Raw genomic sequence first — 13,283 nt, 5'->3', positions numbered from 1 at the left:
GAGGCAGTGAGACAGGTTAAGCCCAGCATCCTGCAGCCACAGCTCACAGTCGGGAGCAAAGCTGAACAGAGTCAAGAAGTCATAGTTGATAAACCCAGATCAGAAACTCAAAGACAAGCAGTTACAAACCAAACCTGCAGGACTGCAGAGAGTTTTACATCTGCACCACCCGCACATCAGCGGCCTGGGCCAGGAGAGGGGTTTGTTTCCTGTGAGCACTTGGCCAGTGACAGCCAGCTGAAGGATGCCTTAACCTCAGCTAAGCAGTGGCTCACTATGCTCATTTCCCAAGGCCAGGTGCTCTCATGCCCTTGGCCCAAGTCTGTTTCCTGGGCTGGGCTGGGTTTTGTGGAAGGTGCTGTAGTGCACACAGCAGAGCAGTGAGACAACAGAAATGCTGCTTCCCCCCAAAATACATGCATCTGCTACACTTGCTTGCTGTGTTTCTGTACATATTGTAATGTCTGCAGTTAGCTTTTTCCACATTCCATATTGCAAAAGTAAAATAAACTATATTCAGAATATATGTATACAGTTGTGTCTCCATTTCTTCTCTGTCACATGGGGTAAATTGTGTACTCCTACCTCAAGGAATTTAGTAAGGTAATGGAGAGGCACTGGAGCATTTTGACACCAGTTAGAGTTGTGTGCCAGTTTCACATTGAATTTCAGTAGGAACGTGGTGTTGGAAAAATGTGTTAGCATCTACCTTTATGACAACTGCAATTGTCTCGGTCTCTTTTTGACAGAATCTATGATTTCTTTCTAGAAAAAAAAAGGCCTGAGATGCTGACCTGCCCTCCACAAGAAAGATGTCAGCAGATTCAGTAATTTTGCATTTCCTTGCTATGGCTTTAGAAGTAGTAGCACATTTTAATTTGTTGTAATAATCTAAGATTTGTTCATCTTTATCTCAGAATCTGGATATTGCCGTATCTCCAAGCTGGTATTTATGGTTGATACATTTCCACAACGCAGCTGATACATTATCACATCTCCTTTCCTCTAAATCTTAGTACAGATTCTGCACCAATTTTTACTTCCTCACCTGTTATATCAGCTACATGTATCATGTTCAATGCTGTTCTTGCTGATCAGTCATTCTCCTTCCATCTGCCAGAGCCTATGTATTATTTAACTCCTTAACTTTTGAGTATTCATCACAGTATCACTTGGTGGATTCTTACATCTTGCTGACAGCTGCTCGTACTTTTATAGTTTTTACATAAGACATATAGATGTGGAAATCTGTTCTGTCCCTTCCATCTCTGAGTTTAAGGACAGAGACTTCACTGCTTTTATAGCAGCTTCCCTTTAAATATTTTCTTTGAAAATATTTTATATGAAAATATTTTTTTTAAAGGTTAAAGGTCATGTGTTGTTCTAGAACCAGGTTTCACATATGCAGTGGCGGAAGAGGTGTCACAGGGACCTACCTTCTTACAGTGCAAATCTTATCAGCCCAACAACTTCCTTCTAAGTGTTGCTTGGCATATTCATATTTTGGTCCAGATTTCATTGTTTTCCTCCTCTTTATCCCATTGTATATCTACTTCTGTTGTATGTTAGCCATCAGGAGAATTTTGGTTTAGGGGTCACATTATACACATCCATCATCAGAAAGACTCCCTCCTTGTGTCAGTTAAGTGTCTACATGCAAAATTCCTCTCTAAGGTTCAGACTTTAGCAAAATGTGCATACTGAAAAAAAAAAAAATCACAGCAATGCACTGAAACTACCTATGTTTTTTGTGAGTTCTCTATTGCTAACTCATATGAATTGTAAGAAAATGTTAGAAAAGTATGTCACATTGTCTACTTCACAAACTGAGATAAAGTGAGACCAGTTCTCCTCAGCCTGCATGTAGCTTAAAGCTTGTTCCTTGTGTCTTAGCCCTGCATAAGAATTTGTTGCCTGAAATGTTGTCTTTTTAGTTGGCCCAATGAAAACTCATCTGTGCCTAAGAACCTTGCCTTGCTTGATGTCTTCAGTAATCACACTGAAAAAATATTACTGCCCGAGCTCCATACAGCTGTGATTATTCAACTGGCAGGAAGGTATCAAGAGTTCTTTATTTCTGCCAGACACAAACCACTATAAAGCAGCATTCTCCAAGAGACAGATCTGCTTATGGAACATATAAATACTGTTTTTCCTTCCATTGATGTCAATAGGAGCAAGGATAGAGGTATGATGTTATGAAACGTTAAGATCTTAAAATATGCTCTGAATTATTTCTATTTTAGGAGCTGTTTTGCTTTGGAGGATGAAAGGTCTGTTCACTTTAATATGAGGAACAAGGCCTGTCTCAGAGATGTGGAAGAACATTTATTCACTCAAAAGCTTAGCTATTTCAGGAATAATCTGTAAATTATTTTAAGAGTTTGTTTAAACTGTTGTTAACTATACCTCGCAGATTTCTGTCGAATGCATTATTGTTTCTTTAGCCTTCTTCATTCCTGTAAGGAAATTTTTGGGGGACAGGACTTGTCACTTCTCTTGTTGACACTGTTCTACTTTGTATAAATAGTGACACATTCACTGGGACTGGGCCTAACATCCCCACCCTCCCCAGGAGGGTTACTGAACCACCAAACCAGAGCATTGTTTTTTCTCTCACCAGCTGGCTCCATGAATATTTAAACATACTTTACAAAGTGGGACTGTTCCAGTCAAAGGGACAGGTCACTGCTGCAAGGCAGAAACCTAATCTGGAGAGGGTGAGGAAGAGGGAGAGGAGAGGAGAGGAGAGGAGAGGAGAGGAGAGGAGAGGAGAGGAATTAGATTTTATAAGGCATGCACAGACTTCTTTGGGAACACTAATATGATGTTTTTCTCGGTGGCATTTAGACAACAATTTATGTCATTATTTTAACAAGTGCATAAAAAGACATTTTTAGCATTAAGTGGAATAGTTTGTACCAAGTGAAACAGAGTTTGGGGACTTAATTTAATTTAGAAATATGAAAAAATCATATTCAGCTCCTGGGTACTGAGATTTTCTTTCCTGTCCAAGTATTCAGTCAATTATTAGCCCAGACTAACTTAGAAATCTTTCAAAATAATATCTTGTTTCCTAGTATGGGCTCCACAAATTCTATGCCTTCTATCTTAGTCTAATCAGAGTTCAGGTAGGTAATCTTTACTTTCTGCTTTAAAAACTCTGAATTGAACCTGTTGCCATAGAGTAAAGGGCTTCTGTGGAAGACAGGGTAACTTGGGAATTCGCAGCCTTGAAAAACTTCATTTCCATCAACTGGAAAACATTCAATTCATCTACTGAAGAAATATGCAAAAGCAAGGTTACTCTGATGCCCTCTTACTGTTTTAGGTAGTGATCATAATATCTACTTCCATCTATTCCCATGAATACTGAGGGGTTTATAGGAATTATTTTCAACAGTAACTCTTGCAACAATTCAGTAAGCTGTTTTCTAACTGATAGCCAACCATCAGACACATAGTTAAGGTCTGTTTGCTTTGACAGTTCTATAATTCTCTTTTCTGGACTTAAAGGCGGGAGATGAAAAGTCCAGAAAAGAGACTGGTTTATCTCAGAATCAAATGCTTGAGTTTACTGGTTGGTGTTTGGTTTTGTTTTGGGTTTTTTTACAAAATTTAACAATTCAGTTTTAACAAACAATACAGGTTTTCTCTTTTCAGTTGTATTTTGTACACCTTTGCTTCTAATAACTATTAAGCCTGCATTCACATTTTGATGGTGTTTAGACTGACTTCATCCCTTCTAGGGATATGTGTGACTTAAATATGGCCCATGGTTTAGCAAATAGTTTAATATTTTGAGGATAATTCAAATACCAAACTAAACCAAAACAGACAAACTGGGATTATGAGTGGAATGGACTACTAAACTATCCAAATCTGAATATCAGATTTAACTCTGGATTTTCATATTAATACAAAGTATCTGAAGAATTCTGAAATGCAGTAAAATTGTCAAAATAAACTTTGAACACAACGAGGATGCAGTATGATCAAAAGTCCTGTTAAAAAAATTTTGTGTTTTGATCAGACCTCTGATCATTTTTCTATAGCTATAACCTTTTGGGTATGAGTCTTGCATTAGAGCTTGGCTGGGAATGTATGCTGGAGTCTTATTCTACATCACAGAAAATGTAGAAGTGATACTACAGCTATAAATTCATTAATTAACAATCCAGGGCATGCCAGAGACATTGTAGTGCTTCAGAAGATACTAGAATCCACTTAGTTAAATTAGATGTATTTGAATTTCACCTACATTTAAAGCAGATAACTGAATAATGGTACTTAAGAAGAGACTGGAGTTAATAACACCAGAAAATTATTAAGGAATGCATAGAAGCACACTTTGATCTGAGTAAAAGCTGGTACCATGAGAGGGTGATAACCAAGAGACAGGCCAGCAAACATACTAGACATATTTAGGGTGGTGTCAAGGCAGAGAGAAACGTCAGCAGATTTTAAGAGTCAATCAAAAGCTTTGACAGCTCAGCTGGAAAGCTGTGTACAGAGATATTGTGCTGGATAGACCATATAGTAATCATGATCTATTGGTTGCACTTATGATGCAGGCTCCATATAAAACTGTTCCTCTCCTTCCCTTTCAAGAATCTATATACCTAGCATCACATACCTGCATCTGTGCCTATTTACAGCAAAGAATTCCTTACTATTTGACAGTTTACAGAATAATTATTATCAGTGCACTGAAGTACATCTGGAAATATGAGGGAATGTGGGCTCAGCATACGTCAGGTAAAGTACTGCACCTCTTAAAGAATGATAGCATACATAAAACAGGAGCACAAGAGCCTGATTAGTCTTTCATATACACTGAAAGCAAGGCATAATAATTTTTGTGAAGTGGAAGGAGTTACAGCAGTACAGCTCTCCAACTGTAGAACAGGTAACAATAGAAATTTAAATAAACACTTACCTATCCTTGCAAATTCTCTGGTTCCTTATTCAGAGATGCTATATATTCACCAGAAAATGTTATGTGGTAGAGGCAGGCATTCTTGGTTCCTTTCTCTCAAAGATTAAAAAGAAACTTGACTATAACCTCAAGAATGAGCCCAAAGAGTCTTAGAATCTGGAATGACTTTTCTCCTCTCAAAGTACCCTTTCAGTAAGTGAGCTGAAGCATTTAAACATAAAGACTCTTTCAAAACAGTTGCCTGTGCTCAACTGTCCACCTCCAGACTGAAGTTAAGTATAGTTTAGGAGCACTGAAATTAAATGACAATATTACTGGCTCAGTCTGGCCTTTATTTTTTTTTGGTGGATATGGGAAATTTCCTCAGAGACTGTTAAAACCAAAATAGTCTGAGGCTCTTAAAAAGCCTAGTTATTTGTTATTAAACCAAATAACTCCTGGAATACAAAAAGGATAAACTGCTGCTTCGTTCTGGCCCTGCACTTTTGCTTCCTAAAGTACTAAAGGACTGTTGATGAGTTAGAACTGCACAAAAGTTTCATGCAATTGTTTCCATATAACACTAAAAACACTGAAACATTCTTATACCAAGTATCTATCTAATTTCAGCCAATAATGCTGTTTCTCTAATGCTTTTCCAGTGTTTAGGTTACTTTTGTGATACATTTTGTAAACAAAACTGTTACTTTCTGGAAGTCTCTGGACTTGGCTCCTCAAATTTCCACATAGGTTCCATCCATTTTTTATCACTTTTAGCCTTAATACTTTAGCATTTTAATGACCTATAGTATTTTGCCCATAGCAAGAAGCACTTACCTAGTGTTCAGACATGTTGCTCTGCAATACCATGCTGAGACTAAGACTGACAATGACATTTCTTTACATATTAAGTAATGATGATTCTGAGAAAATCATTACCCAGCAACATAATAGATCCCAGATGTGTTTAAAAAACATAATATTAGACTAAACTCCAAATTCTGGCCTGGAATGCATGTATGCATCTCCCAGGGCAGTAATTCAGCATTTAGAAAAAGTAAACGTACCATTGTAATGCACATGGCAGATAGCTGAGTTCCAGCCACCAGTGAAATAATCTGGCCCAAATTTTGCATTCCATGACCCCTGTGCTCTGATGGGAAGAAGGCCGTAGGGACTGACTGTAACTCTCCTAGTCAGAACTGCCCAGTCCTGGTACAATTTATTGTTGCACAAGAACAGTCCCAGTTTACACCAGTGGTGCAACACCCTCCTTCTTGCCAAGCACTTTATGCTTGAAAGACTGCATAAAGACAACAGAGGGCATAGCATAAACAACAAGAGGGATCCAACAAGTCTTTTTGTATCATTAATATGATGTTGTAATTGGCAGAGAATGGCTGTATCAAGATGTTCCCTCCCAAGTACTTCAGCTCTCTTGACTTGATCTAATCTGACTGTTGAAGAAAAGGTATTTTCCCCTTTCTGGATTTTCATCTTTCAGGAAGAAAGTCCTTCAAATGTAGACTTCCCCATTTTGTCATTCAGATGTAGCTGTTGAGCTGCTCACTTAAGTAAGGGCCTCATATTCAAGTCAAGAAAACAAGTGCAAGAATGATCACATCTGACTAATTTTCTTGTATTCTCACATCTCTCGCTGCACAAGCTAGCATATCATTTGCACTTTTTGTGAAGAGTTCATTCCATATTGTCCCCTTCTCATGCAGTTTATGGTATTTTGGAATCAGATAATGAATTGTCTTATCAGTAAAAGTAGGAAAACTGTATTTTAGTTGGCTGAACTAAAATTGTTCACAACAATTTTCTTCCTAAGAACATTTTCAGTAAATAAATTAGATCAAACTGTTCTCCTTTTTATGTATAGCATTATAAATAAGAGTTGTAGAGGGAAATTCAGAAAAAGCAATCAGTATTGGCATGAAATAGTTTCTCACGGGATTTAGCTCTGATTTCCAATCTGTGTTGCCAGTAACAGTAGACTAATTATAATATGTGAAACTGCACTGTGAGACTCTGGTTCCAGGTATCACTCGTGCAATAGCAGCATGACAGCTTAACACATTTAACGCTCTTTAAAAAATATCTCTATTTTTCAACTGTAGCACTCAGAAGATGGAAAAAAAAAAAAGAAAAGAAAAAAAAAAAAAAAAAAGAAAAGAAACTGAAGCTGGGTGCCTTAATACAAACCTACTTATTTATAGAGGATGTAAAACCTTATTTTCCTGTAACAAAAGAGAATTAGAGCACACAAAAAAAATAGGCAGCTTCTTTGCTCGTGGTTCTAGTTTTCTTTTTCACAGCATTCTTTCCAACAACACCCTCATAAGCCTGAAAGAGACTTCTCTGGAGCACACTTGATGCATTTTCCAACTTTCCTTTCTCTGCTTCTGCTTGTACAGTACCTGACAAAGTCTCTCATTGCACAGTCATAACTTCTGAGTGGATTCACATGTGCATTTACCTCACGCCTCCGGTGTCACGGTAAGATGGCTGTGACCATCACCAGTTTGTTAGCACCACCCAGTGTGTCATGTAACACAGCAATGTCTCCATACTCTCTTCATTCAGGTCAGAGCTGATCTTAAAAGTCTCTGGTGGTGATGGTGGTGCTTTTGGAGGGGAGAGGATGCTATTGTGCTGTAGATTGCTCAGAATATCAGCTCTTTACATTTCTCAATCTATAAACCAGACTCTGCTCTAAGTCTGCAGAAATGTTTTCATATACAGACATGAGCTAGTCTTGTCTTTATATGAGGACAATGGATCCAAGGATTGGGTTTTTTTATAGATACCTCATGAAAGTAATTCTATTTTGTATCCAGAACAGAAAGTCCTTTTTTTCCATTTTGATGACATAATTTTCTAATTCTTATCGTATTTCCTTTCCCAAGCACAAGCATAATTAATGGTCTTGTGTTTCTTTCCTACATCTGCCAGAGAAAAGGGAACCTGCTTCGGGTTTTTCTTTCATAATATTATCTATTTAAATACTTGCTGATTTAGATTACACCGAGACTAGGATAATGACTGACTGGGTAGCTGATCTGTCTTTGCTCTTACAGCCCTCTAGATAAGAACAGCATTTACTGACACTTGATGATGCCCTGCCCTGTGCCGGGGCTTGGAAGCTGTCCTACAGAGAGTGAAGTGCCTTGCTCCTCTCTGTCTGCTGCTGCAAGATTCGGCAGTTGGACTGCCTGAGTCACAGGTACCTGCAGGCAATTCAGTGGTTCTGCCTATTTAATTTTATGGCCTTCTACTCTGTGTTTTATGTTCTGTTCCTCTTATGTACTAAATATTTTCCTCAGACCGATGTGTTTAAAATGCACTATTAGGGAGATAGCTCTTGCTTAGAAGCATTCTTTTAGAATCCATTTGTCTGATCAGTGCTCTAGCAATTTATCCACCTGCTGTGTCATATGGTCGTTGTAAGTGCACGCTCTTGGTTAATGGATGCTAGGATTCTTCACTGGAAACGTTGAAACGATCCTTTAGGAGGCTTTACTATGTGGTGTATCTGTTCACAGTATTATGAATGTTTCAAGCATTCTGCTTGATAGCAGGCACTCTGGTTAATAATTATTAGATCTCTTGGTTACAGGAATATTTGCAATTTAACAGTAGTTGTTCAATTTATCATTTTTATATTATCATGATAAACAATTCAACTAATGATAAATCAGCACCATTCTCTTTAGTATTTTCTTATGCTGGCAAATCAGCAATTGACTTTGAAAAATAGGGGATAAAACATTAAAAAAAAAAAAATATGGCATACCAGCTTGTATTCCTATGAAGAGAACAGACAAGTAGAAACTGATGGCAGAATTACCAAACTGACAAATGGAAGGACCAGAAGGTAATTTGGAAAAACCATACTGAAAAACTGTACCACTTTTGTGATTAATGCATCACATCTGGTCTCTCTGCTAAATGATAATATGAATTATGAAGTTTTGCAACTGTATTAAACACCTTATAACTTGAGGTAAAGCCAGCAAAGAGAAAAAAAATATTAATTCAGGAATATAAGCTCAGTTTCTAAGAAGTTCCTAAACTCCTAAAGAAGGTGTGGGAATACTGTCAATACTGCATTTGCACTTGGTATCTCAGTATCAAAAGAAAGCAAGGGAGGGGGAGGTCTGTGACTCATCAGAGACATTTTTTATATAAAGCCAGAAACCACATTGTCATTTGATAAATGAACTGAGAGTGAAGCTTGACATACAGAAGGAGAGAAGAGTGGGAATTCCAGCCTGGGGAAGGGTGGAGGCTCTGCAAGTTTTCCAGGGACAACTCTTGTGTGTTGTTTTTTTTTTTTATTTCTATAAAGTAGATAATTCAATTAAAGGCGTAACATGGACAAATCCTTGGCTTACAGACCAAAGCAAATTTGGGAATCCTAGGAACTGGGTGGGTACATCAGTTTGTAAGAGTCATTTTGGGTGCTAGGATTATCAAGAAAACAGGGATACATCCAGTGCTATTCTGAAAAGGGACAACGTGCAATTCCAGGAAATATCAAAGTTCTTTGGAAGTGAAAATATCAAGGTTTTGGCACTTAAGACCACATTGAGAGAGTTGAGGTTGTTTGGTCTGGAGTAGAAAAGGCTCCAGGAGGACCTTATTGTGACCTTTTAATACTTAAAGGGGATTTACAAGAAAGATGGGGACCCACAATTTAATAGGGACTGTTGTGGTAGGACAAGGAGTAATGGTTTTAAACTAGAAGAGAGTAGATTTAGGCTAGATTTAAGGAAGAAATTTTTTTGTGACAAGGGTGGTGACACACTGGAACAGGTTGCCCAGAGAGGTGGTAGATGTTCATCCCTGCAGCTGTTGTTGATGGCATTTACATAAATTTCAATTCAAGTAATTTCACAGTGTCAGCCTAACAGAACCTGTGCAGATACACTAAGAGAACACTAAGAGGTTTTACATCTTTTTGTCATAGTACATGGGATTTTGCACAGATGACTCTCCACAGAGAAAAAGAAGATTTGGTGAAAAGCCTGAAAGCTGGAGCATAAAGATTAAGAAATGAAGATTTTAGTCATTTTCAGTCAGATCAGCAGGTCCTTCTGGGCTGCTGCACAGCAACATCAGTATTAAATTTGTCACAGGGAAGACATCAGGGATGCACAGAGTGACAGGTAGAAGAGCAGGACCACCTCCACTCCATTTGCACCATCATCTACACAGTCTTTTCAAAGAATACCTCAGTGACAGACTGTTGCACAGGGTTATATTTCAGATAGAGGTTTCCCCTTTCCACTTCAGCAGTAGTCTCACTTTCAGGCAGACAAGGTCACACCTGCCAGACATTCATTGGGAAATTTGTCTCTCGTTAGCTTTGTGTAGAAAATATCTTTCTTCGATGACTGATAGGGAGAAGCATCACTAACTTAGGCCAGGAGAGCTAGCAGCAGCCAATGGGGGAAGGAGGGATCACTCAGGCTGGCATTTCTGCTAGACCACTACAGGAGGCAATGTCACACTGGGACAGCAAACATATAATTACTATGGCACTAGCTCTGTAGTTTACATGGTAAATAGTTTTTAACTAAAGATTCATCATTCCCAGCCTGTAGATGGCTCAGGGACACATGTAACAGAAAACAGTTTTTGTTCTACCTTCTAAAAGAAACTTCATTAGAAAAGAAAAGAAAGTTACTTGTGTAGCAAAGTCATCTGTCAAAAGTTAGACATTTTTTGTGCACATTAATACAGACTCTTTGCTTATGCAAATCCATGCTATTTTTGTCACATAACCTATGCATCATTTATGCAAAGAATACATACACAAGGCAACATAATTAAGATTGCATGAGAGACTAAATCTGCCATCTTTTGGTTTTGAGCTTAAAACTTTTATAACTTAATTTCTATCCATTTCCTACATACAGTTCCTAACTCTGCATTTCAGGGTTTTATCCCGCAAAGACAGGAACTATAACAGATGCTGATCAAGCAGCCTCCTGACTTCAGAAATTAAGTATCATCAATTTATTAAAGGGCTTATTTGGTTTAGTTCCCTGCAACAGTAGGGACTGGGCTGGGTGAAGAAGAAAGGTCACTTCCATTTTTATGTTCCTAACAGATATTAGTTTAGTTTATTTATTAGTTTAAGATTAATGTCAGTGCTGACACCTTTATTTATGGGTAACTACTTTTAAGAAGCCCTTTTACTTTTCTGTTCCTTCTGCAGTCATCAGTGGAAACCAGCCAGACATCTCTGGTTTAGTTCATGGGTAAATTCTCTCTAGCAACATCATCTACTTTTGGTAAATACAGTTTAATTTCAATTGAGTGCCTTGTTTGTAGTCTGTAATTTAGGGTGTGTTTCTGGATAGCCAATGCCAGGGAGTGATGCTGCTGTTGTTCCCGATACAGCAAAAGTGCAGGCTGCACATGCTGTGTACGGGTGTGGGGGCTTTCCCAGCAGCCTGTCTCCTGCCTCGATATGCTCATCAGGCCCGAGTTGTCTCTTTTCTGCATAGATCTGTAGATATTCTTGGGTGGTAATGCAGAACCCGTTATCACATTAACTGTTCAGAAGTTTAAAACTACCTTTGGAAGAGGTTAAAAGTCTGCAGCAACCACATGTAAAAGAGTCCTTGAACACGTAAACCATGGGAACTAGCAGCCTTTTTTGGTGGTTTTACATGCAGGCCAGCTCTTCAGTGAATATAAGGCCTGAAATACTTGTTTTTAAGTAGTGGGTCTTCCTTAGACTTCAAAAATGTTGACAGTAAGAGAGGAGCAGCAGGGAACACATGTGTCTGTGGTGTGAAGATTACACAACTCTCTGTTATATACATTGACTTCTATATCTAGCAATTTTTACTAACATTACATTACTTTTATGACTAAAACCAGCATACCTAGTGGTAGTGGTTAAACTTTCGGCTGCTGACCAGCATCCTGTTGGGCAAAGAGTAAGTAAATGTCTCCCTTTTAGCGTTCTTATTTCCCACTGCTGTCATTTCAAATCAGTTCAAAACACAGCTGCAAATATTATCTCTGCTCTGACCACGTTACGACCTCCTCTGTTTCCACGCTCCCCTTTTTGTGGGCTGGGGTCCCTGCGTTCACCAAGCCTTGCCTAGATGTGTCCCGCTCCTTCCTGCAGCCCTGCTGGGAGATGTGGGGCTGCCCCACCTCAGGGCTGAAGGCCAGGCCCTCCCGCCTGCCTGCCGCCACGCGTGCACTCATACAAAACCTGGGCCTTTGCAGATCACATGCACACCTCCGCCTCTGCTCTTTGATGTCTTCCTGTGTGCACGGAGGCAATGGAACACTGTTGGCACCTCTTACCAGCTGCCTCCAAAGATCTGGGATGTCCCAATAGCAGCTTCACCTCTCCCACACAAATCCTCTGGGAAAGTTAGCAAGCATGGAACCAGGTTATGCTACTGCTTTGTTCATGAAGCACTGCGGAAAGGAGAGTACAGGTATTACATCTGCCAAATGACAGCACCCACTTTCTGTTAAATACTCAAAGCATCCTCTCTAATCCACAGGAGTTCCTTAAAGACTTGGGAGTGGGATGTCCTTCCTCGTATTCTGCAAGAATAGCAATGTTAAGTGCTTAATAAATAAGTTCCAAATAAGATAATAGGTTTATATTCTGCCTTAAATTTCTGTTTAGTTCCTCTGGTCTTTGCTTCAGTTGGAAGTGCCTGAACGCTTTACTACAGGCTTACCTTCTTCTCCTGCAAGAGGTGTATATGGAGGAAGCACTTAGAGCAGGAAGAGGAGTAGACGCTTCTTAAAACAATCCTTAAAAGATAAATTATAATTTATTGACATAATAATCTGTATGTCATCATCCAGTATCACTAACAATGTGGTTTCTGGAAACATTTTTCAAAATGGCAAGTTTTCTTGTGTTCAGTAAGAATACTGACTTAATTTTTCATTTCTTTTCTCAGTCAAACAACTTTGGACCAAATCCTACAAACACACAAGTATTGAGTTCATTACTGTGAGCTCTGCCACAGCCCTTTAAAGAGTATCTTTCACAGTCAGAGCGAAAAGGCTACCAAAATGGGTCAAGATTACCAACTGGTAAACAAAACGAAGCATATTAAGTTTACTTTAGAATTTAAATAAAGAAGAAACTTTAAAGCAGCATTACTATTTTTCAAGCACTGGCGAAGCTGTACACGGTTGCACAAACGGTGACACTGAGTTCATTCACGACCAGGACAAACGCCCCCACTGTGCCACCGGAGGACGGGGAGCTGGGCGTCGCAGGGGGCTGCGGGTTCTGGGGCGATCCCGCTGACGGGGGGTCGCTGCGCGCTCCTTCAGCCCCTGCCTGCGCTAAGTACGCGGGGCC

At 39.1% G+C, this 13,283-nt stretch overlaps 1 protein-coding gene across 1 annotated transcript in view; it reads left to right on the top strand.

Moving 5' to 3' along the window:
- PAQR9 (progestin and adipoQ receptor family member 9) overlaps window positions 1-13,283 on the top strand; it is a 38,303-nt gene that overhangs the window by 15,746 nt on the left and 9,274 nt on the right. The gene's annotated exons all lie outside the window — the stretch shown is intronic.

The sequence above is a fragment of the Athene noctua genome, chromosome 8 (genome assembly GCF_965140245.1).
Source record: "Athene noctua chromosome 8, bAthNoc1.hap1.1, whole genome shotgun sequence".
NCBI lineage: Eukaryota > Metazoa > Chordata > Aves > Strigiformes > Strigidae > Athene > Athene noctua.
The sequence above is the reverse complement of the archived record's forward strand: the minus strand, read 5'-3'. Positions and strand labels throughout refer to the sequence as shown.